This window comes from Ambystoma mexicanum, chromosome 5p, assembly GCF_040938575.1.
Source record: "Ambystoma mexicanum isolate Mex_15411 chromosome 5p, UKY_AmexF1_1, whole genome shotgun sequence".
Lineage (NCBI taxonomy): Eukaryota > Metazoa > Chordata > Amphibia > Caudata > Ambystomatidae > Ambystoma > Ambystoma mexicanum.
The window spans coordinates 784978529-785004774 of record NC_090930.1 but is presented as its reverse complement, the minus strand read 5'-3'; the positions used below and the strand labels follow the sequence as shown (position 1 = coordinate 785004774).

General features: G+C 49.0%; 1 protein-coding gene across 4 annotated transcripts in view; it reads left to right on the top strand.

Annotated features, from left to right (window-relative positions):
- The window catches only part of TRANK1 (tetratricopeptide repeat and ankyrin repeat containing 1), a 2632183-nt gene that overhangs the window by 381174 nt on the left and 2224763 nt on the right, over positions 1–26246 (top strand). The window lies entirely within an intron of this gene.

The window sequence follows — 26246 nt, the reverse complement described above, 5'->3', positions numbered from 1 at the left end:
CTCACTGTGCTCAGAGAGGCACAGCTCCACCTCACTGATGAGGCCCAACAAGGCTGAAACACGTGTATGGGGTTGTTGCTGGTACTCTTGTTCAGAAGAGAATTGCCATAGCATTTTGGTGACAGACTGCCCAAAGACTGATATGCAAATGGGTATTTCCTGACTGTGAAAGGTACAGTGAGCTAAAGTGTTACTGCGGACTCTCTGTGGGTACCTCCTAAAGAACAGGTCATTTAGCTGTGTTCGTTCTTGCAGAGGGGCGCCTATGGACTATTTGTTTGAATAAAACTACGTGTCTTCCTACTCCCTGCATCCTGTGTTTTTGGGTAAAATGCATCAAATCCTTCTGTCACTGGTCCTCTGTGAGCCCTCAGTTGCCTTTGATGCAGGTTTCTGTGTCACTACCTCTCTGAAGGTCCTTCGGTAGCCACTTCTTTTCAGAGCCCCGGTTAACTGCACCTCTGCACAGGCCTCAGCAGTAGTGCACCTAGACTAACATTTCGTGGTGGGGACGAGTAGCTTACCCTTCAAATGTTGCGAGAGGTGCTAACATCAGAGTTTGGGGGAGGGACAAACCTACTTGTGCATGGGCATCTGACCTCTTTACACGTTATGAGACTCTGCTGGGGCATTTTCAATTTCACAATCTGTTAACTCTTTCCTACACGTCTGAAACTACACTCTTAAGAACTGCTGTTGCGACAGAGCTGTCTCCTGCCCCCCCGACCCTTCCAATCACTCCCCTGACGTGCAAGTACCCACATCATGATTTCAGTTGCCTAAAAATGTATGCATACGAATGCAGGTGCTAACAATGAAATGCTTTACATTAGTAATGGCTGGGCCTTTGTTAATTGTGCACTATTTATTGTCTATGTCTTGTCCTGCCACAGCTCTGTAGGTCAGCCAGGTCCAGTCAACATAGGCCAACATTTCAGGAGAGGCGCTAAAGCCCGATCTGCCCAATGGCCGTTAGGCCACTGGGCCACAGCCAGTGTCTCGCTTCAGAGCACTAGATCACTATCTCTGCAGATCTCTTTGCTCCATATCACCCTGCTTAGGCCTGGATCCCTACCACCGGGTCATTGTCTCTTTGCATTCAGAGAGCCCTGGGTCGCTTCCCTCTGCAGATCAGTGTTGTAGTTTCTCTGCAGATCTGAGGAAGCATTTCTCTGTATTTAGCCCGACGTGCTGTCCATGTGTCCTCAGTAGCCACACTGGCAGCACAAAAGTAAGCCAGTCTAGCTACATAATAGCACTCCGAGAGCTGTCAATTGGTCCACCAGTTTACAATTCAACTTTTCACACCAAATTCTTAACATAAGAAACATACCATTAATCATAAAAGAAGAACGTTTTGGACAAAAAGTGTAGGTCCAAGATTGTCCTCCTTCAACTGCTATGCCCAGTGTCTCTTGTTCACCAGGGCCGGGCCTGGCTCTGTGGCCCGATTCCTCTACCCTCACATAAAGGTGCTACACAACTGTTGCCACTCCATTTCTATAGTTCCGCCCCCTTCATGAAGTGCTGCTGTGATCTTTTCCATCAGGTATATTTCCCTTGCAGTGCTACACCATTCTTTCAGTGTGGGAAGAGTCACCTTTTTCCAGTGCCTAGCTGGAATTGCCCTGGCTGCCAGCAAGAGAAAGTGTGCCAGCGGAGGAACAGTACACCATCGGTCCTCCATTTTCTCTAAACCAAAAAGTATCCGCATTGGATCAGGCCTGAATCCCTACCCCACCACCCCCTCCTGCATCCCTAATCCACCCCAGGACCTCTGCCCAGTAGATCTGCACCCTAGGACAACCCCTCCACATGTGCCAATAATCTGCAACATTACCACATCCATGCCAACGTTGGGGGTTCACTGTGGGAAACATCTTGGATAGCCGCCTCGGATCATATTGCTATTGATGTAATAATTTCAAACCATGGAGCTTATATTGGCAGGAAATCAATGTCTTGAATGCTCTCCGGCACATTTGTTGCCAGTCTGTCATCCAGTTCTATCTCCAGGTTCCTCTCACATCGCTGGTGCAGTTCCCGGACTGCTCACCACTTCGATTCTAACAGAGCTCCATAGAGACTTGAGATAAGGCCTTTCATCTCCTTGTTCCCATCCAGGACCTTTTCCAGCGGCATGAGGTCCCTCGGGATCCGCTCCCTCCACTTTTCTGCCGTAAAAATACCCTCAAGTGTAAGATAGAGGAGCACTGGAAGTTCGCCCACAGCCAGGGCCTCCTCCAGTTCCTGGATAGTCACGAATTGCCTCCCTTTCCACAGTTGTCCCATCCTGGAAAGCCCAGTTTCAAGCCATGCCTGGTACCCGGAGACCTCTGGTATCGCGTCCCGGAATGGGGGTGCCCATATGTGGCTCATTGGAGAGGGCCACGTGGTGATCCCGCCCCTTCTTCCCCCCCATGCTCAACACCTTCCAATGTACCCCCAGAAATGGGTGCTCTCGAATTCTCTGCGGTAGCCTTCCCTTAGGGACCCAGAGCCATTCCCCCACCGTTGCCAGGCTCATGTGTTGATTTTCAAGGTGGACCCATTGTTTCTCTGGATCCTCCCACAAATGCGGGACCGTTGCCCTAAGCTGTGCCTCCCTATAATACATCGTCAAATCAGGGAGCCCCGCACCCCCTCGATCCTTCGGCAGTATCAAAGACTCATATTCCACTCTGGGCTACTGATTCTGCCATAGGAATCGCGACTTGGCTTCTCTTAGGTATGTCTCTGGGGCCCGTACCGGCAGCATCTGGAAGAGGTATAGTACTCTAGGGAGAAGGTTCATTTTTAATGCATTAAGTCTCCCCATCCAAGACAGCTGTCTCTTACCCCAGGTTGCCATTTCCCCGAATAGTTTATCGAAAAGGGGGTTGGGGGTAGTTGGCTCCACCCAGGTCCTCCCCTTGTCTAACTATATTAATCCCCAGGTATCTAATAATATCAAGCTGTATCTGTAGTCCCAGGGGCCCAAGCACCTCCATCTGTCTATCATCCCCTGCGACTATCGGGAAGATCACTGACTTATCTTTATTCACTTTAAAACCTGACAACTGTCCGTATTCCTCAATTATAGCCAGTGCTGCGGGGACTGAGCTGACAGGGTTCACCAGAAGCAACAGCACATCGTCTGCATAGAGTCCCAGTTTGAACTACCTTGTGCCCACCTTAATTCCCCCCCACCTGTGGGGCCCTCCGTAATCGCTCCGCCAGTACTTCCATCGTTGGTGCAAATAGGCGGGGGTGAAAAGGGGCATCCTTGACTGGTCCCCCTCTATAGGCCAAAACCCCTCAAGCCTCCCATTAACAGTCACCCTCGCCACTGGGGATGCTTAAAGCGCCCATATCCCTCTCAGAATTCGATCCCCCAAACCAAATTTCTGCAGGACCCCATTCAAAAACCGCCAGTCCAGCTGATCGAAAGCCTTCTCTGCATCAAGGGCCACCAGCACGGGATTCCCCTCCCTCCTTGCTGCGGCATCCATCAAATGCAATGTCTTACGCTGCATGGTGTCTGCCACCTGTATACCCTGAATGAACTAGACCTGGTCCGAGTGGACCAATCTGGGCATGAGATTACCCATGCGTGTTGCTAGTATTCTTGTAAAACTCTTTGCATCAATATTGAGCAAAGAGATGGGACGGTAGGATTTACAACATTCAGGGTCCCTGCCTTCTTTCAGTATTACTGTAATTAATGCTTGCTCTTTCGAAGGATTGGGGGGCCTTTCCCGTATCCAGGATGTGATTGAATAGTTACGCCAGGTGTTCCGCAAAGCTCTTATAGAACCCAGTCTTATACGCATCCTCTCCTGGAGCATTCCCCTGCTTCAACCCAGCTATCGCTTTCAACACCTCCTCCTGGGTGATCGGCCTCTCCATTCCAGCCCTCTCACTGCCCTGGAGCTTCGGGAGGGACACCACCCCCAAGTACCTATGCATTTCCTCATCTGTTACCACCCCTTCCTTCCCATATAGCCGCTCATAGAATGTGGCAAACTTCTGAGCCACGTCCTCCATGAGGGAGTGCACCTGTCCATCCTGTCCCCGGACCCCGGATACCCACCTCTCGGTTCTTAGGCTCCTCAATCTAGATGCCAACAGGGCATCGACCTTGTCCCCCTTCTCATAGTACCTTTGCTTCAAAAATTGAAGGCCGACAATCACTTTTCCCACCTCCAGGTCCCGCAGCTCCTGTTGCTTATCCCTCGCTAGAACCTGGTCTTCATCTAATTCACGACAGTCATGATCCGACCAGCTAACCGGTGAGTGTTCGCTAAAAGGGACCCTGCTAACATGCCTCCGATTCAGGAACCAATAATCAATCAGTGTACGTGATCAATGGACTGGGGAGAAAAATGTATTACCCCTCTCTGCAGGGTGACCCTCCCTCCCTCACTACATCTACCAGCCCCTGTTCCAGCGTATAGCTCGGTATAGCTCTTACAGTATAGCTTGGGAGACCTATTGAAGTCTCCCCCAAGCAGCAGTAGGCCCACTGCCTGATTGAGTATCTCTCCCATGGCTTCCCGTAAAAACTGCCATTGCCCTGTGTTTGGGCTATACACCACGGCAATGGATAACTGCACCCCATCCAGGGACACCGAGATCAGCATGGCTCTCACATCCGCCCTTTTCCAAACCAGCGGATTAACCAACCTCACTCTCTGATTCGGTAGGATGCCCAGGCTCCCCTTTTTGGAGGGCCCGGACGCCCAAAAAGCCTGTTTGACCTGTGCCCCTGGGCAGCTTCTCCTTCCCCTGAAGCAGTTGCGTCTCCTGCACCAGTAGAACATCAAGATTTCTGTTACGAAATTCCCTTCCCAGCAGTGAATGTTTTGTGGGGGAGTTCAGACCCTTACAGAGTGCCCAAGGTAAGAGCCCTGGCTCGGCCCTCTCCTTCACTCACGCCATTAGGACGCACAAAACCATGGACTCCCCCACCCCACTTGTCGCAGTGTGGTGTATTGGTGCCTTGGCTTCACCTTGTCCCTCTTCCTGGCGGCCTCCCCCCAAAACAGAAACTATACTCCCCTGCAAGTCACCCACCATCTGATGGGCCACTGGGTGTTTGTGCTTACCCAGCACGTCATTTCAAATAACCCATCGCCTCCCCCATTCACATGTCGCTCACTTAGTCATCTAGCCTGCTAAAATTGCACAGTCCCTTGCTCCTCTTCAGGGATCCCCGGTTTTCTTCTGTGGGGGAATATTGAGCTTTTTGAATTTTCTGCCACCCTGCATTTTCTTCTTTACGCTCTGTGGGCCCTCCAGTCGACGCTGCTCCACCGGTATGGCAACTGATCCCTCCTGAACTACGTTGGGGTCTTCACCTTTGAGAACCTGGTGCGCCTCCTGTCCGCTAGTCACTCTATAGTCCGCATCCCCTTTCTCAAAGGACAGCGCAAATGGAAAGGAGCAACGATATCTGATACCCCTTTCGGTCAACCATTGTGTGAGGGGGTGGCAGTCTATATGGCGGGTCAGGGTGAGCCCTGACAAGCCCTGAAAGACCCTGATCGTATCACCTTAGTATTGGAACCTTCTTAACCGCTTGTCCTTCTCAAGGACCTCCATTTTCTCACAATACCTCAGCAAGCAGACCACTGTTAGTCTTGGACCCGTCTCTCCTTCGCTGCCGCCTCTATGTGCTCTTTCCAGCTGTACTTCCTTCCCTCCTTCCAGGGCAAAAAGCTGGTTGATCAGTCCTTGAACCTTTCTTCCAACCTCCACAGCGGATTCTCCCTTCTGTTTTCAGATCTCCAGAATGCGTAGGTTGTTACGTCGCTCCCTGTTTAAAAGGTAGTCCAGTTTCAAGAGGGTTTCTTCCTCGCGCATTTCCAGGTCCGCCAAGCGTGCCTCATATTTCATGTATAGGAGGTCTACTTGCCGCTTATTATTCCCCATCCCCTCGATTTTATCTTCCAGTTGGTCGACGCGGCCCCTGAGGTCACAGATGGAGGCCTGGATGTCCGTCCTTATTGCCTTAATTTCTTGAATTATGTCCTTAAGATCGTCCTTGGTCAGTGCCGGTGCCAGAGCGCCTCCCTCTGACACCATCTTGGCCTGAATGGGCAGCTTCCCCTCCTGCCTTCGGCAGGGCCTCTCCAAAAACGTTGGGAGTGATTGGACTCCCGCCTGTGCCTCTTAGTGGTCCTGGGTCCTCCACCAGCGTGGCTTCCAGCGATATCCTCGATCTGTGAGGTTCCAATGGGCTCCGGGGAGCCCCCCTTGTCTCTTCCTTGACTCCTGGGCGAATCCATCTCTTCTCTGGGGCGCCTGAGGCTCCTCCACGCGTGGGCTGTACTGTGCCCAATGCCTCACTAATTTAGATATCGCCCCGGGGGTCTGGGCTCCTATTTACCCCGCTGTCCTAGGCGGTTTGCTCCAGGGTTGCCAACCTCCCAGGCCCTGCACTCCTGCTCCTCCAGCCAGTCTGATGCGGACCCTTCGGGCCCGTGCTCTGTCTAAATGGGCCCTGGCGTTCCCAAGCACCTCTTTCCTTTCTGATTGGGGAGAGCACCTCCCCTCCCGTTGCACTCAAGGTATGTGTCTGGCTTGGGTCGGGGGTCTAGTACCCCCACTTTTATTCGGCTACCATGGCTCTCTCCTTTTCAGCTTGTCTCTTGTCCCCTTCTTCCTCCAAGGCCCACCTTTTCTCAAGTTGCACCTTGTCTTCTCTCTTTAACCTGTGCCAGTGTCTCAAGGTATACACCGCTCTGGGCTTGGGTCCATAAGAGAAGGGGCCCACCAGGCTCTGCTCCGGCTGGGTCTATGAGGCCCTCAAGGCCCTAGTTCATCATACTGCTGAGAGGGGGGGGCGGGTCCCAACACCTTCACCCAGCGCGCAGCCCTGAATGGAACTGAGCTCCACGCGCTGGCGAATACCTCACGGCTCTTTCTCGGCCCTCCCTCTCACCTGATCTTCAGCCTCCGGTCTGCTTCTCCAAAGGCCGTTCCCTCTCTTGCCGCTGGGACGGGGATACCGCTGTAGGTCCTCTTCGCCAGCGGGGCTCCTCCCTGCCTCTGCTGCTGGTTCTTAGCTGGCCCGACGACTTGGGCCCAATGCGGAGGTCGGTTCCCCACCAGCAAGGGGTTCCATCCTGCCGCTGCTTTCCCCTGCACTCTTCTACCTCCCTAGGAGGCGAGGGGCTCCCACTAGGCCAGCTCACCCAATCAGACTCTCTCTTCGCGTTGGGTGCACCGCTTCCTCTGAGCTGGTTTTCAGGGCATAGCCTGGCTTAAATGGAGTGCGCCGACTCCTTATCGATCACAGCCCGGGGGGCACAGTAATATCACGTAATGCTCCCCCATGGCATAACTAGCCGCAACAAGCTCCGGTGTGACTGTGCCTGAGCTAAGCAGCAGCTTCATGCGTCCATCACGGTCCGCGCCCTCTGGTGGTCTACTCTTTTTGGTTTTTGTTTGTTTGTTTGTTTTATTCACTTTTAATGCGCACCAGACCAGAAGGTAGCCGGGTGCAACAGTACTGAAAATGCGAAGCTTAAGTTACAGGGTGGGGTCATGGGTTACATACAGTATACAAATACAAAATACAATAAATCACAGGTAGGCGGCAATTGCAAATTACACACAAAATACATGAAAAAGTAGTACAGAATACAATAAAGGCAGTATATATACAGCGCTAAACTCATCGGCCAGGTGGGCAGAGTGAGGAGGTCCATAAAATCAAAGGAGAACAGGATAGTGATGCGTATAAGCTAGTGTTGTGTATGGATAAGTAGGCGCCAATCGCCTAATCATTGGCAGACCTCAGCAGATTAATGTAGTTGCTTCTAAATTTCGGAAAAGGCTGCTCCTCACGTAGAGGGTTTGGCAGTGAGTTCCATAATTGGGCCGCTTGAACTTGGAAGCTGCTGCCCCCGCCTTAGATAACCTGAATCTAGGAATAATGAGGCTATTGGCATTTGAAGTTCTGGCAGGGCGCGTGTGGTTTCTTTTTAGTGAGTTTATTAATTTTATATTTATTTTAAACTGACTTTTCGATGCTATGGGGAAGCCCAGATAGTTTATGGGTGTAACCCTGAAGACCGGCATCCTACTCAAGCTCCTAGTGTATGGTTTGCTTTTTTAATCTGGTGGTGAAAATCATTACAAAGGATTTCAGGGGATTAATTGCCAACTGATTTTCTGCCAAATCACCTTCCACTCCCTCTAAAAGCCTTTGCCGCCTTGCTGGGGAAAAGTCTAGCAGTACGAGATCTGCATAGGCGATAATGTTCACCCTCAAGTCTGACCATCTCTGGGCATAGCCCTTCCAGGATTTACTTTCTTCCCATGGGTCTGCTAAATAAAGGTTAAAGAGGGTGGGGGCTAGAACGCAGCCCCAACACACTCCTTTTGTAATAGGTGTAATGCTGGACAGGTCTCCCTGGGTGTTCAATGTGACTTTCAACAAGTTTTCACTATATAGTAGCTGGATCATGTGTAGGAGGCCCCGATGTATACCCCACTTTGTTAATTTGCGTCATGATGTCGATGTTATCAAATGTGGCTGTTAGATCAATCACTGCCAATTACTTCCCTCCTATGTTGAAGGTACAGGAACACAAAGCTAGGGCACTCAGAAGGTCCCCACACCTTTCCTGAACCCTGTTTGTAATGGGCTGTTTGTAAAAGGGGTTAATGGCAAGTTGTGAACTGTTATAGGTCTTGTATGTGCCATTAACATAATTTGTGTGTCGCTTTCTAATTTGCAGTTTTAACATGTCTTTTATCCTTTTTTAGCAAAGGTGTATAGATATTGGATCTTTTTCTATACTTGTATGTGTAAGGTGTATGTGTATATGCGTTTTTACCCTTTGTGATTTTTATCTGCTCATGCCCTTTTCCAATCAATTTTAGGGAAGGTCACTAGACTACCTTCGTCCAAATCGTGAAAGTGCTTAATAGTGTTGCAGACTTGTGATACATTATATGTACCCTTTTCATAATATTTTCTACCTATTTTATCTTATTTTCTATGTCCGGTTCATGTTTTCCATCTGTTATAATGAGGGCATATAGGGCATACAATTTTAATCAAATTATCTTCTTATTCATTGGGGGGGGGGTGTGGAATGGTGGATATTAGAAGCTCTACACCTATTAAAAAAAAAAAGTATAGTGTTGGTCTTAAAGCGTCGGCGGATAGTATATTAGTATACTAGCTCGTACTCAATTGAACCAAACCAATCTCCAGATTGCTCCTACGATGGTAAAAAGAAAATCTAGGGAAGAAGGGGTTTGGGAAACGTGGCAACTAGTGCCATTAAAAACAAAACATTCTAGAGTGCCCAAACCCACCGCTAGGATAGTAAGGGCCAGGCAGGCATCATCCCAACTCTCGCTGGACTCCTATTTAAAGACCATGGCCGGGAACCTGGCAGATAGGATTCAGGTAACCGGAAAAGCCACTGTTCCGCTCACCTGGTATCCACAGGGACGCCCCCCAGCACTTGTTGGATGATTTACATTCTCGAACCCTCTCCTGGTTCCTTGGTAATGCCTCTGGTTAAAGATGGGTCTGTAATATAGGAGAGCTGGATTCAATACCAGATTGTCTTTGTTTTCCCACCTCCCTTGGCCTCAACTCCTTCCTCCCCCTTGGGCCTTCTGCTCACCTTAATATTGTAAAAGGTGGATTCTCCGTCCTGCTCCTCGTGGCAGAGGCGCGTAGATGTGGGGGCGAGCAGCGACCAAGTTACTTCACTGGTGCAAGCCCCCCTGTGGGAATCCAGGCCTGCTGCGACTCCGTAGGTTTGCTGCTTTAAAGTCTTTATATGCAGTTCTTATGTTCCGTTTAGTTCGAATAATAATGTCTTGGTTCTTTCCTTTTAGGTATGGAAAGGTATTTTGGTCTTGTCATGCAGTTTGAAGATGAGCATGGGCCGGTAGGCAAAGCGCGGTGCGCGCGGTGAGTAATGTGCAATGCGTGGCGCTGTTTCGCCTTTTATATTGCTAACCTGTGTCTTTTCTCTCCTTGCAGGTTGCAATGTTCCTCGCCGAGCGCCGTAATGTTCCAGCAATGATACTGACCAGGAGATGACTACCCAGGTAAGAATTGTGTGGCTTTCTTCATTCGGGAGGAAACATGAGTAAACACTTAATAATGCTGTCTTTTATTCTCCTCTTTCCAGGTTATGGTATTCCAGGAGTCATGCAGTGCCGGATGATCGAGTTCGTACCTTCAGGTGAGTGGAACTGAAGTCAGCGATGGATTGAAGACAGGATACTGTTACAGGTAAGTTTCATAGTGTTCTTTCTCTCTCTCTGCAGGTCCTTGGTTTCAGGTAAGCTGGCATCAAAGAACTGGACACTGTGAGCGTTATGCTGCCCACAGCAGAATAACGCAAAGCATGTTCTGCTGTTTGGGTTTGGTTTAAATAGTCTCATGTAAAGTGGTCCAGGTAAAATAGTCCCAGGCCTGCCACACCCAAAGTAGTTCAGGTAAAGTAGTCCCAGGCCTGCCACACCCCAAATACTAGAAATACTAGACTGCATAGCTCAGTTCCTTGTAACTGAGCTATATGTGTGCCTCCAGGTTGGCTGAACCCCCTCAAATTAAATAGTCCCAAGTCCCATTCTAATGTTGGTCTTCATCATGGTTATGAGCCTGGCGCCAAAGGCGCCTGGACTGACTCCAAGATAGTCTTGGGTGATGTTTTAAGGCCTTTGAACTGGCCCTTACTGGAAGGCTGACTTGCCAGTGAGGGCCAGGGGCAAGGGTAATGACACCATATGGGAAGCTGCCTCCTCCATTTGGGGCCTAGATGAGAGGGGCATGGGCGGGGATCTATCTGTGGCCGTCAGCTTGAGTAATGCGAGCACTAAGGACACTGGAGTGGGGGAGGGGTGGCTGGGTCCAACCTGATACCTCTGAGAATGGGTACCTCCCTGAAATGTAATATTAGAGATTCAGCAGAGGGGAGTTGGATGGGGTTGTGGAAGAGGTGGGTGAGGAGGCACTGGAGGGGGTGCGATTGGGAATGGGGGAGTTGGGGGTTAAGCCCTCGTTGGTGGATACATCGCTGGCATCTACTGCGATGGAGGATGACCAGGTCTGGCTGCAGTCTTTAATTGATGAAAAACCTAAGCCCCTCTATCAGCTTCTGGCCTCGAAGCAGGGCATATCAACATAGCCCAAGAAGTAAAATGAATGGTTGGATAAAATAGAGGCTACCCACATTCTACTCCAAACTTTCAAAAGTTGGGTAATGAATACCTTAGCAATTTTGGATGACTCAATTAGAGATCTAAAGCTAAAAGTAGAGGAACCTGGCCAAGCCAGAGAAAAAGGTTTTAGGAGGGAAGCATTGGGGTGTGCTTCAGTGGTGGTCCCTAATAGGGAAGGGGTAAGGTTGTATGGAGAGGTATAGTTGCCCACGATGGCGGAGACAGCCCGAGTGGAAGGTCGAGAAGTTCTCAGACACAGGTTGAAGGAAGGACCAGGGCTATGTTGGGAGCTCAGGCTAGCACCCTGGCACCTGCTTTAAAGCTGGCATTTGGGGAGAGAAGTGAGTTAAATCTTCCCCCGGCGGCGGCCCCATTGGTGGGAGGGATAATGGGAGTGAGGGGGGGAGTGAGGGGATTGCCTAAGGGCGTTTTTGAATCTACACAATTCTTGATGTATCAAGCCACGCATTGGATTAATACCAACTTTATGGGCCCTAGTACTGACCCCAATCTCGTCTTAATGGCCATAAGAGTTGGGTGGGTTGGCTTCACCAGAAAATCGGTGGAAGGAGACTGCATTGTGGTCTCCTTCACAAATCTTCAAACTTGTTAGGCACGTGGTTACTTCAAATTTAATGAGTGGGTTAAGGGCAAATGGACTGGACACCAGGATGGTTGACTTGTACTTCTGTCCCCAAAATGGGTAGTTGGTGGTACCTTTTAGATGGACCAATGGAGATGGCGGCAAATAGGAACAAGGGAATAGGTGAGCGGGGTGCCCCAGTTACACGCACAATAACTTGTTTGCAACCATGGGCTAAGGTAGGAATGAGAGACCTATTGGGGCAATGAAGGGGTGAAGCCGTAATTGTTCTGGCTTCCCAGAATAGATTTGATCACCTACTATCCCTGGATGAGCAGGACTGACAGAAGGACATTGTGCCTCTAGATTGTAGAGGGGGGCCCCCCAAAGAGTGGGGATAGGAGTGAGCAGGAGATGGGGTGGGTGGGGTGGAGGGTACGATCATGAGGAGGCTGGCTCCAATGCGAGGGTCATATCCTCGAACACAGCAGGAACTAGGGGAGCATTGGAGCAGGCAGATACCCTGAACCTCCTGAGGATCCATGATGTGATCCTCTTACAGGAAACCTGGGCCCTAGAGATTCCCTTTCTGGATGGCTATGTCTCCTATGGCAACCCGCCAAGAAGAACCGGAGGGGCAGGTGTTATGGGGGTATGGTCATCATGGCCAAAGTCATTACACTGCAGGGAAAAGGTGGTGGGGACGCAGATGGACTTCCTACAACTATTGAGGTTTAGTCTGCTTGTTAGAGATACTTTTGATATTTTTATAATGGTCCCCACAAGGTTAAGGCGAACAGATGGGACAAGGTGAAGGGGTTTGTGAATAGAGGGCGCACCAGTACTAGGCTAATCTGGGGGGTGATTTTAACCTCAGAATGTGGTGTAGAACTTCAAAAGATCTCTATGAACCATTGAAAAAACAACCCCTGAATGTTCGGGAACCTCAAATGGAGGACACAGGGTATGTGCAAGGGATTTACAATTTAGTGCATGGTTGATTGAATGGGGTATGAGATCGGTGAATGGCTGCATTGAGCCTGACATCCCAGGGAAACAAAGCTTCCATAACCATCTGGACACAACCATTGACTATTTCTGTTTTATTGTTTTATCCCCAGATCTGTGGAAAGATATAGTGAGTTTCGAAGTGGTAGGAGTGGGTAATAGCGACCATAACCCTCTGCTGTTAAGTCAGATTGTTTGAAAGGGAAGGTCCACTGGATAGAGTACCCTGTCAAGTGGAAATTGAAGCAGCTTCAAAAAGAAGAATAAACTGGGGGAAAATTCAGGTCTCTGGCTTGCATTTAAACATTGTGGCTGGGCTGACGATGGAAATATGTGGAATCTTTGAGAACACGGCTAAACCTGAGGTGGTGGTGAGATTGTTCATGGTTATTTTGGAGGCACTCACATGGTGCTTTTTCGTAGAGCATGAACCAAAAGGGAACTTTGAGAGGAGAGGTGGTTTGATCAGGGCTGCAGGACGGACAAACAAAGAGAAAAATGAAGCATGAAGAACGGCATGGGAAGAGTTTCTTGAGGCAAATAGGACCAATGATGCTAAAGGTTTTTGGGAATTCGTCAAGGGGAGGTGCCTGTTTATAATGGGAAGGAGGGTCATAAGGGTACCCATGTGGCGGCGGAAGACTGGGTATCCTATTTTGGATTATTGTTTGGTGTTCGCTGTGAACCTGAGGAGAGGGAGTACTGTGGGTCAACCTTCTTGTTTTTCTATATATGAGGTCTAGAACGCGATTGGGGCACAGGCCCAGAACCGAGCTCCGGGACTGGAAGCTATACCGGATGACCTCCTTTAGGAGCACATTGACCTATGGGCACCAGGATTGACCTTAGCCTAATGCCTGTTTAACTTCTGGTCACTATCCGTCCTCGTGGAAATCCGTGATCATATTTCCAATTTAAAAAAAAAAAAAGGATATCTCACTATTCAATTGTCTTATTGCCCCATAGCTCTTTCAGATACTTCTTTGGACTTGTCTTGTTAGGATATATTGAGTCTTGGCTTGCAGAAGGTTAGATTTTGGCGGATATTCAATTTGGCTTTCGATCCGGATTGGGAACAATGGAACAGGCACTTAATTTGTATATCCTGGTTTCTAATTTCGTGTTTTGCAAGGGAGAGGCGGTCTACCTTGCTTTCATGGACCTAAGCATAGCCTTTGACAAAGTCGATAGAATAAAGTTGTGGGCTGTGCTTGGGTCCATGGGGTGCCCAGAGGCAATATTGGTGGTGCTTCGGGAGATCCATTTGGACAATAGGGCCAGTGTTCGCAGGTGTTGTTACGCTCACCTGCTCTCTACAGAGGTGTTGGGGCACGGTTGCAGCCCTCCCGGGGTGAGGTCGCTCAGGTCCGACTTCGCCCTCTGTGCTTATGTGGTGACTGGTGGTAATAGGTGATGCTGCCCGGGACTGCTCCTGCGTGGAGAATAGGGGGCGTGAGTATGCCAGCTTGTGCCCCTGATCCCCTTCCAGACCCCTTTTCCCAAACCGTGGTACCCGTGGGATGCGCTGTCCCTGGAAAGCTCACCTGTTGATTCGTTTTGGTGAGCACTCGGTCCTGCTGCTTCTGGCAGGGGCGCTGGTATGATCTGGACCGAGTTCCTTCACTGGTCCCTTGCACGTGGTAGTCCAGTCCTGCTGCGACTAAGCCACTATACTTCAGTTAAGTGTTCCTGTTTGCCTTTGTCTTTCCTCTTCTGTTTTTGTTGTATTGTAAAGTTCGTTGTCTTGTATTATTCCACGTTTTATGTTTGATCTTTTGCTTTCTTCCCTTGCAGGTGATGTTGCCGGCCCGGCAGAAACTGCAGAGCTTGAAGCGGCAGCCGGAGGGAATGAGAAACGAAGCTGCAGCGGTACAGTAGCTGTTAAATTGTTAACTAAGGGGCGTGCGGGGTTCAAATGCGGCGCGGCCCTAGGACGGATGTTCTAACCCTGTCTTCTTCTTCACAGGGTCCGAGTTCGTGGATGCAGAGTGCGGTGCTGCGGCGACAGGATCAAGATCACTGGATGTCAGGAGATGAGTCTGCAGATGAAGCACCGGTTTCCTGGAGGTGAGTATGCAGGAGAACGCCTGGTTTCAAAGGTAAGTAAACTGGTCCAAGCAGCGGTGAGCGTCAAGTTGCACGCGAGTGCACAATAACGCGAAGTACCGGCCTTAAGGATGGAGCAGCTTACATAGCTGAACTTCTGAAGCCACGCCCACCAGGTTCAGCCTGCCTGCCACACCCGATGAGTCAGCACATGAGGATTTCCTCTGGAATAAAGGCTTTCAACTCCTGGAAAGTTCTTGTAAAATAAAAGCACTCCTGCACTGAAATAAAGTGTTCCTGCTCACATCTCTATATGAGCTTGGCGCCAAAGACCCAGGACTAAGTCCAGCCAGGGGCCCTGTGTTTATGGGTCCCAAAGGGACATAAGTGAGTCAAGTGACCCATTTCCCCATCACTAGTTGGTGTGGTTTTTGTTTTCCGATGCCTGTGGCCATGACATGTGTACAGAGTGCTTTAATGTAGGGATGGGGGTTCAGTACATCAATGGGCTGCTGAAGACCTTAGTGGGAACAGGCGTGGACTATCTGAGCCTGAGGAGCAGGGACTTTCCGGTTCTGGCCTTTGCTGATGATACCGTCCTTATGGCCAGAACCCCTAGGGCCCTGCAGGCCCTGGTTGATGCTTATGCAAACTTTATGGCCGGTCTGGGGCTGAAGATTAATGTCACTAAATCTGCAGTGATGGGGTGCACTGGAAGGAAGAGGCCCGCCAAGATGCATCCCATAGTCTGCAATGGGGAAATTATCCCAAGGGTAGTAGAATTCGACTATTTAGGGGTCAGATTTTCGGAGGTGCTGACGGGAATTGCTAATGCGAGAAAACAGTAATTGAAAATGAGTCAATACATGGCTGGTATTTACTGCTTTCTATCAAGGTGCAAGGGTCAGCATATGCAATCGATCATTAACACAAACAAGACAGCTACCCTGTATGGAGCACCACTGTGGGGCCATACTAAGCCCAGTGAACTACAGGGAAAAGAAAATTGTTTTTTCGAACGACTCCTGCGACTTCCCGGTTCATCCCCCCGTGCATCGGCCCATAGGGAACTGGGGATGGATTACTGGGAGGAGGAATGGGCAGTCGCCCCTCGCAATCTTTGGCTAAGAATATGGGCAAATAAGCACGCATCTCTGTCTCACTTCGTTATTAGAAGTATGTTGAAAAAGGAAACTTGGTTCAAAATTCCTTGGTTGAGGTATGTAAAGGAGTCCCTGTGCACTAGTGATATTCAAGCTTATTTTCCGCGTGCTGTAGTGTTATATTCTCTTCAGGCAGTGCGTTGGGGGATCTCTGACAAGCAGGCACTCACAGCACGTGTCACATATAATGAAGGGCAACACAGGTTGATTAACAGGGTACCAGACATACAACCCTATCTTGTACGGGCCATGAAAAAGCAACATGGATGGCTCATTACGAGGACTAGGTTTGACTGCCTACTGCTAAGGGGAAACACTGAAAAGTGGGTAGGATACCCAAATAATCCTAGCTCCCCAGTGTGCAGGGCGCCAAGAGAGGATCTGAAACATTTTATATTATTCTGCCCTGGGTATGGGGACATTAGAAAACGTACTATCCTGCAGATCATCAAGCTTACTGATATTCGCTGCTACAGGCCTTCTTTGTTGTTTCTTTTGACGGCAGAATCAGAAATGACTGCCTGGGCCCTTTTTGTCCTTTCTGAATAGTGCTATGTATAAAAAAAGGGGATTTTAAAGGGATAGAATTTGTTTTGTCATTCTGAGATCTATGGTTCTAATGTTTTTGTCTTAAGGTATTGTACGTGTTATGGTAACTGTTTTAGCTACATGCTGTATTTTAATGACTTTTATGCTTTGTATTGTCTGTGTTTAATGGATGTTTTTATATCCGAATAAACATGATGAACTGAATTCCCCAATTAACAATCCGATGTCTGTTTTGTCAAATTGGAACTTCCAGCCAGGTGCCTTTTAAAACATTACTGTTGGAATTCATAGTGACCCACGGCCGCTTGCATTTCTTGGACAGCTATTCTACGCAGACTTCCTCTGCACCAAAACAATACTGTATTTTAGCTTGCGAGTCATTTAGAATTCTCCAAAAATAAATTGCAAGTGTCTTTATTGACTAGTTTCTTGGAAAGACACTGATTTTTGTTAATATACAATTGAAGTCTGTGGGACTTGAGCCATCTATAGTAGACCTGTTTTAGCATTTTTTTTCTCCCCTTTATAATTTCGTCCCTGTCTAGTGTGGCAGATCTTTCCATCAAAGCTTTTGAGCATTGCAGTGCCTTTGTTTAATCATTTATATCTCCGTCCAGACCAATTACTGTGGCCAGGGACGAAGGGAACAAAGGAAAAATGTATTCTGTTTGATCGCTGGTTTACCCAATTAAGATATTCGGTGCACAGATTTGTTTGGTCGTGCAAAAGCATCCTTTTTCCCGTTGGATAGAGAAACCCACTGTTCTTAGCTTTAATACTGTTACCGCTTTGCCACAACCTATTATTTTTACTTGTTACAGCTAAGTGTTGTGGTCCCCGCAATTCGACTGCCTTTGAGTGAAATGCGTGGTCACTCAGAGGGGTATTTATTATCTTAAAAGTACAGACATTCTCCGTGCCTATATTGCCCAGAAACAGAATTTTGATAGTGGATTCTGCGACCAAGTTATACCAGGTCCGACAGAGGGAGACTTACGTGAACTTTGTTGAACTGTGAAAGAACCTTTAGAAAACTGGAACAAGTGGCTTTAACGTGGAAGGCCAAGCGGGCTTCAACCCACGTTTGAACTGGCTTTTTTTTTAATAACCTGAGCCAGAGTGTGTCCTCCTGTTTACGTGGGCTGCCTTACTCCGTGCTGTCCAACATAGTTGGGAGAGCTGACTCGGCCACCTTGATCCTTTGTTATAACACTGACTTTCCTTTGCATACACATTTCCCTTTACACACTTTTCGTATAAGGCAGGCATTAGGTTTTGTTAGTATAGGCCATTTTGATTTGACCAAGACTGACTAGGTCTGTGATTTCTTTATTATTTGATGGTAGAGGCTACTCCCATCATGGCTATAAGGCAAAGTAGGAGTTTTTCCAAACCCCAAGAATTTAATAAACGTTTTGAAACTTGTAACAATTGTCTCAGTGTCATACTTGTGATACCATGTCTCCCTTATTATAGAGAAAAAGGCAGAAAACACAAATCTACGATGGTGAAATACTTGGCAGTGTAAGGAATATGCAATTACATTTTAGCAGGATTGGGTACCACGGGGAAGGATGGCAGTACAGCGGTATTCACCGCATGTAGCTCCTGAATAAAACGATGCATCTCTTTACCACGCTTTTTTGTCGGTAGTGTTGTAGTATTGCATGGGCTGCGGGTAGGCACAATGATACCTTGTTGGAGAAGGAGCTCTATTACTGGACGGATGCCCTCTGTTTGTCAGGAGATAGGGATTTGGGGTACACATGGCAAAAGTTTAGCAGGATTCAGGGTAAACTTAACAGGTTTAGCGCTCAACATGTACCCGTTATCATTAGCGGGGGTCGACCATAAGCTGGCCGGAACCTGGTCCAACAGCCCCTGCCGAGGACAGAGTGTGTCGGCCTGGTCTTCGAGTTTGAAACGGGCACTTCTTGTAACACTGCAAGTACCTTGTGTTCTCTATGAGCGGGGATATCTAAATACACACGGGCGTTACAATGAATGGAGCAGCTCAGTTTACACAAGAGATCTAACACAAACAAATTCACAGGAGGAACAGAGGTTTAGTAGAAATGCATACTGTTTGGAAATGGACCCTAACGTGACCATCATGGGGTGGACACGGGGTGAGATATAGGCGTACCTCCGATGCCCACAGCATCTACTATCTCTTCTGAATGGGGTGTCTGGGAAAACGTGCATGCTCTGAGAGTGGAGCAAGAGGCCCCTGTATACACTAAACATGAAACCTTTTGGCCGGCCACTTTAAATTCAGCAAAGGGGGCAGCAGGATCAATTGATGTAAGCGGTGCAACAAGCTCTGGGAACCCTTGGCAATCGTATACATTGGTCATAAGTAATGACTATGGGGGGAGGACCTTGTGCCGCCCCTCCTGGGGCGGTCGCTTGCCTGCCCCGACTGTCGTACTGAGGCCGATTCGGGCACTTTACTGCAAACAGTCCTGGCACTGGACAGCAATTACACTGGCCAAAGGCCATGCTTGGGTAATATCCTTCGGCAGCTTGTCCTGCCTTACATTTCTTTGGGGTCCCCTCTTCCCCATCCCCCTCCCCTTTATTGCAAGGGCTGTAAACGCTGTATTTGTAGCACCATTACCATGGCTTCTGTCATTTTTGTTCTGCCTTTTACCTTCTCGTAAAAATGTTGTGCGGCCAGCAAAACCTCGACTAAACCTTTCCTATACATCCAATCATTACAGCCGTAATTCCTTCTGTTTACTTGGGTTGCAACCCCATAACAAACTGTGCCACTACCACCTGTGGTGCGTTAATCGTGGCATCCACAATCCCTGAATGTTTTTCAAAACATCGTTTTAGCCGTTCAAGATACTCTGCAGGGTGTTCTCCCTTAGTCTGCTTGCACAAGTTAATCTTGGTTCAATCTGTTTTTTTAAGGACAAATGGTAAGAATAGTTTGCACCAGTAAGTAACCTTCTTTAAATAAAAAGGCGCAGCAGGTTCTTTGGTTGACCAATTTGCCCATGCTTTAAGCAGAGCAAACCTGTCCGGGGGTAAAACTGCCCGCAGTAGCTGGTTTAAATCTACGCATGTTGGGTCGTAACAGTCCATTACTTGGAGCTCTTCCTGGAATTTGACAGGATCTTCTCGTATCTTGGGGAATCTGTGTACCATGTTAAATAAATCAGTGGCGCTTTAAAGGGCATGTACTGTGACTAGCGTGTCGCCTCCTGCCAGAAGCTATCTGAGTGGGAATATGGCAGTGCTGGAGTTTAGTGTAGAGTCTGGGAAGACTTTGAAGGTGCCAGAGGACAGGGAAAATAATCTAGAAATCTGAGCAATCGATTCTGGAGTGAACCGGCCCATTGGTTGTTTGAGTGTGGATTGTTGGTAGGTATGCAGTTGTGAGGAGTCAAGACTGGCGGCTTGCTGATTTGGCAGGTTGTTTAAAATAGCTTGGTTGTGAGCTTCCAGAATGCCTATGGGGCTTTCTTTTCGTGGGGTTCACCTTGGAGGACAGGTTATAACGGTTCATTCTTTATGGACTTTACTTGCTCCTGGAGCTTTATCCGTGAATCCTTTGGTACCCAGGTCTTAGATTAGGTATGCTCTTAGTGGTGTTGGTATACCAATCGAGGTAGCTGTCCCACTGGCATTGGTGTAATCACAAGCCCTTTTTCTGTAATTCTGTTTGCAAGTTTGTGATTCTGTCTAGATGGAATGTTCCTTCCTGAGGAAAATATCTAGGTGACTCGGCCTGTGTATACCTGTACCATTGTTCCAGGTACTTGCATGTTTTTGGTGAGAATTGAGTACACATGAAGTGGGGTGGACTCCCTTTAGGAGGGAGCGGCACTTGTCTAGATTGCTCTGAACCCATTCTCCCGGGGGTGTGGGAAGGGGGTTTAAAAAAAGATGGGGCTTATTACGGATCCAGGTCCATTCCTCACCTCGCCTGCACTGAGGCGCCATCGAGTCCCGTGGCTGGTGGTGTGGGTACGGCTCATGAACTTAACTGCTCTGCCATGTGTATTCTGTTGCTCCCATGGTACAGACATTTCAGAGACACCCACAGGCCTTGGTCAGATTCAGGTAACTGTTGTTTCACAGTTTATTTTCCCCCATTATTCTAGCCCCCATGCCGAGGAGTGTTCAATTCTTCAAAGTAGTGGGTAGGTAAGGGTCAAAGACTAGGCACATAATCGGTAGAAAAACAGCCTGTTCTCCCGTACTCGGATAGAGGAGAGTGTGAAATGAAATACAGGGTCGCAACATGCATTGCACATTGATTTATTTCAAGTGAGACAAAGGTCTGGGTCCAGACCAGACCATCACAAGGTTCTTATTTAATATGTTTTCCACGCATGCATACAGAACACATTCATCTTAGTCCCTACTTAGTCCTACGCTACTCTGACTGATTTGCGGTCTCATGTTTTCTTAAGTCAGTAGGGAGCAGGGTTGCAGTTGCCAACCGCTTTACTTTCCTCACTTAAGGTAACTAGATTTGTTAGCCAGGTTTCCCTCCTATGACGACAGACAGATTTTATATTTTAAATTCACATGCAGATTGTTGTCCAGTTTCAGACACACACGACATCACATTCCATTGATGCAGTTACCTGTGTTCATCAATCCACTATTTGGATTGGCTCTTTCCTCCCCATTTGCTCTGTCCGCCCCCTTGGGTCTCCGGGCACTCTAGCCAGCTCCCCCTCTGATGAAATGGTCCTTAGTTGGGCCCAGGGCATCACCGGGAAGTGTGCCCGGCAACCCAGGTCTGGCTGCAGAGCAGCGCGATCCAACATCTTAAGGCACCAGATTGTAGTGGAAAATAACGACCACTCTCAATTCCAGTGGATTGATGAACACTTTATTAGTCAAGCAGCAAGCAAAATTAATGCCAACGACAACAAGAGACTTTGGCGCAAGTGTACTCCCCTCCCCCTTGGGGTCTAATCTTATACTCGCAGGAATACATGAGTGTCAGTGGAAGGGTGTGGTCTCAGTTTGGCATGGTTTGCTGACTGGGACAAACACTTATTGTACAGTCTTTTGATGCAAGCTGCATTTGGCAGCACTTGTTAGTGTCATCAGTAAAAACGGCACAGGTCAAGGCAGTTCTTCAAGGTGAGAGTACTCTCTAATGCTTCACACTCTCCTTGAGGCAGGCGATAGGTCTAGTAGTATGATGACATCCACCAGCTAAAGCTGCCTTTCAGAAGAAAGGCGAGAGCAGAGTAGCCGCTTAGCTATGCCAAAACGGAAATATGTCACAAGCATGAACAATAAAAGTGAACATTCCTGGTGTGTGAAGAACTGCTCTGAGTGTGACATGTGCAGTGCAGTGAATCATTTACCCGTATGCTGGGTAGAGACAATGGTTTAAACATGGCGTACTGGTAAGCAGAATATAGTGTCCCACAATGCCAGGATAAGGTGGGTACACTTATGTGAACCTAAGGAAGACCTTCCTGGCATTGTGGGCCTACCTGGCTAGCTTTCGTAGCCCCCACATGCTGCCACAGTCCCCACACGACGGTGCTATCACCAGGTCCCAGCTGCAGCAAGGAAAGATTCAGAATGGCCGTGTGGGTTGCATCCTAGCAACCTGAGTAGCATTGAGCTACTTGAGCCAGCTGATTGGCTGCCGCACAGCTCAAACACAAACCAGGGAAACATGCAGGCTGCTGTCCCCTCTCACCCAAGGCCCCGCAACCGAAGGCTCCTGTCTGAGCCTAGACCAGCAGATCAGCATCAAGCCAGTGGGTGCAGGAGCACTCATCCCTCCCATCCCCCCTTTCAGCGGAGCATGCTGCAGGAGCAGCTGGACCAACACCTTACGGAGAATCGCTGTCCCGTCATTGCAGGATATTATTAAATAATTTGGATTTCTATCTAGGATCCACCCTGCGTGCCCCCAGCACCCAAGGAGAACTTTCCTGGCATTGTGGGCCTACCTGGCTAACATTTGTAGCCCCCAAAGCCCCCACGCGATGCTGCTATAACCAGGTCCCGGCTGCAGCAAGGAAAGATTCAAAATGGCCATGCAGTTTGCATCCAAGCAACCAGAGTAGCATTGGGCTACTCAAGCCAGCTGATTGGCTGCCGCAAAGCTCAAACACCAACCAGGGCATCCTGCAGGCTGTAAACTGGCCCCTCTCACCCAAGGCCCCGCAACTAAAAGGCTCCTGTCTGAGCCTGTCCAAGACAGTACAAGCCTATTGAGCCAACGCTACATACTGCACCCGTCTACCCTGCCACCATTGCCTGACGTTCCGAAGCGACATCAGTCAGCTTCTCTCAGATTGACCTATAGACTCGAGAGCCCACTGCTTAGAAGCATCTGCTAAGCTTGCTCACTGGCTACTTGAAGCATGTTAAGGCACTCATTGTGTACCTGTGTAAATTATGCTTGTTTAGCTAGTGTTACCTGCTGGCTACTCTTACACACTCAGGTGCCCACTTACTTACCCCACGCCCGCACCTAATAATGCCTAACCCAGGTCCCCCAACCCTGCAGGTCTATCGGATCCGCAGACTATTCATGTTTCTGTACTGCACAGAACCCCTGCGCTACCCTGTGCACCATAGACCCATCACCTGCAGAAACTTCCTGCTAGGCCTACACTCCGTCCACACAGTTCCCCACACTACGTCCGACAAAGGCATCATTAGTCCTGCAATTGACCCAAAGCCCTCTCCGCTCAGCAAAGCATATCCTGCCCACCAAGCAAAAATAAACAACCTCACAAAACCTCTGCAACACTACATGCCTCATCCTAGCGCTCCAGCGTCTGCACCCTCCTATCTGGACCCTACCCTCGCTTACTCCGGCCATTGCAGTCCAACTCTAGCAACACCAGAGCATACACGCACCAGGCGATTTGTTTTTCTACCCAAACTGCCATCAATCATTAGATTCCGTGCAGCTTGCGTCCAGGCATTCCCACATTTTCCTTTGTTGGGACCACTACGGATCCCCTTACCAATTATCATGCCACAGCCGCCACCTCACGCTCCACAATCTCTGCCCCCACTACGCACTCACACCCACCAAGACTTAAGTGCTCCAATTGAGGGGACAGCTGCGCTTGCTCCCCCACAGACCAATCGGCCACACCAGACACCAGCCACTCTCACCATCTCAGGTGCCATCATCCACCAGATTTGCATCCTCTCTCCCAGCCCGAATGACACCCCTGACAACACTTTATCTTAAGTGGCAAGCTCCTCATCAACTAGGCAGCCAATCCAGGCCAATGGCAACATCTTGCGTGCGGACATGAAGGCACACTCCACCCACTCTCCTAACCTCGCTCTCACAAGACCGCCAGCGACAGACAATGGAACTCAAACTTCACCACCCCACGGCCACCCACACGGCCTATCTGCCACCAGCACTAGGCAAGCCTCCATCCCCCCTTTTTTTTTTTTTTAAACTTTTATTTTTTGTTGCACACAGTCAGTACAGTTGCTTAGCTATATCATTGACACATACACAAAATGCACAGTTACATTAACAGTTTCTATTCGTGATCCGGGCTGACTTGCTCAAACCTCCCCGCCAAGTATGCCTTGTATCTGTCCCATATATTCTTGGGCCTTGAGCTGGGAAGCACCGTGTCTATATACAGTTCCTCCATATCGTTTGCCCACGCCATGTCCCTGATCCAATCTGCTTTAGTTGGGGGATGCGCACTTTTCCACTTGAGCAGAACCGCTCTCTTGGCCAATAGTAGACTTAAGTTCAGTAATTTCCGCCATATCGGGTTCATTTTCTCACAAGTCCCCAGCAGGCACATTCGTGGAGTCCACTCAATGGGGTGGTCCGCCATCTCATCTAGTACCCGGCATACTTCTTCCCAGTATCCCCGCAGTTTAACACAGGCCCATAACATGTGGTAAATGTCTGCGTTGTCGGCGTGGCATCTCGGGCATTTCCCTGTCATTGCCGAGTATATGTGTTTGAGTTTCATTGGGGTGTAGTGTATTCTTTGTAGTATTTTATAATGAATCAATCTGTATTTGGAGTTGCAGGAGATCTGTTTACCAAGTGCACAGTGTTGAGACCATTCCACATCTCCTATCTCCTCCCCCAGGTCCTGTTCCCATTTGGCCTTAGCTGTACGTTGCTCTGAAGGGCGTGTCTGGAGTATAATTCTGTACATACCCGATGCCGTTATCCTATGAGATCCCCCTGCGAACACGTATTCCAGTGCCATGTTAAGTGGAGGTTCGTTGGGAAAGGTTGGATACACATTCTGGGAGGCTGCCTGCATACGGATGTATTGATGTCTGGTCCCAGGTGTATTCCCCACTACGTCCCTGATATCTTCCCATTGAATGAAGTGCCCGTCGGTAAAAAGTTGGCCCCATTGTGCTATGCCCCTAGATGTCCATTGGTGGGCTGCTTCTCCCTCTAGGCTGAAAGGAGCCTGCGGGGTACCCCAAAGCGGCATACTCGGGTGATATATCTTGTTAGTGCCGTATATCTCAACTATTTTGGCCCATGCTCTGATCGTCACTTTTGACGGTTTCAGTGAGTTATAGTGTTTGCAGGTGGAACTCGTGAGTTGGTGGAGCGCTAACATGGCCTCTTTCTCAGGTTGAGTTGGTGTAGGACCCACCGGATTGATAAATGTTGTAGCCCAAAGGGAAACATATTGTGCCTGTGCAGTCAGATAGTAGAGTTCAAAGTCTGGTGCCATCAAACCGCCTTTGGAGTATTCATTGGTCAGTACCCTCCAGCCCACCCTAGAGTGACCGCCCCAGACAAATGAAGCACACGCTCCCGTGATCTTAGTAAACAGAGCCCGACCTGGCCAGACCGGCACTGTACTGAATAAGTAGAATAGCTTTGGGAGAATTATCATTTTCACTAGGGCGATCCTACCCATCATGGAAATAGGGAGAGCCCCCCAACGTTTCAGTTTCAGGCACAGTGAATCCCCCAGCTGGTTATAATTCAGTGCCCGCGACAACTGTGCCGTCCTGGCTATACACGCTCCCAAGTACCGTATATGCGTCGGGCACCACTGTAGGCCATACAGGTCTTGGGGTTTGACAGTGGCCTCAGTAATTGGGAACACTTCTGATTTGTTGGGATTGAGTCGTAGGCCCGAGATTCTACCAAATTGTTCCACCATGGACAGGACCCTCCCCAATGTTCTGTCTGGTTCTCTCAGAATCCATCGCCACAACTCACGTTGGATATAAAAAATAAGCTGGAGGAATACACTGAAGCAGCGGACCAAGAGATCCGCTACTTCGACAGACCAGCGGCAGCACGCCGCTACGGTGAAAGTGACCGCCTGGGGAGGTTGCTAGCCAGGGCTGTCAGGGGAGAGAGGGGGTCAACGGATATCCCATGCATACTCACACAAGACGGCTCGGTCACCACAGATCAGGCCAAGATTCGCAACACTTTCTATACATTCTATGCAGAACTTTATTCGCCCCAATCCAATGCCACAGAAGCGGAGATTGATCAATATCTCGCCCGCATCCCGACAACACTTCTGGCTGACAGTACAAGAGATGCACTGGAGGCACCGATAACTGAGGCAGAAATTATTGAGGCAATTGACGCTCTCCCTAATGGGAAGGCCCCAGGCACCGATGGCCTTAGTGCAGAATTCTACAAAGAGTTTAAGAATCATCTAGCCCCCTGATTGCTGGCTATGTGGACCGAAGCGCTGGAAAGGGGAGAGCTCCCCGAGACTACAAGA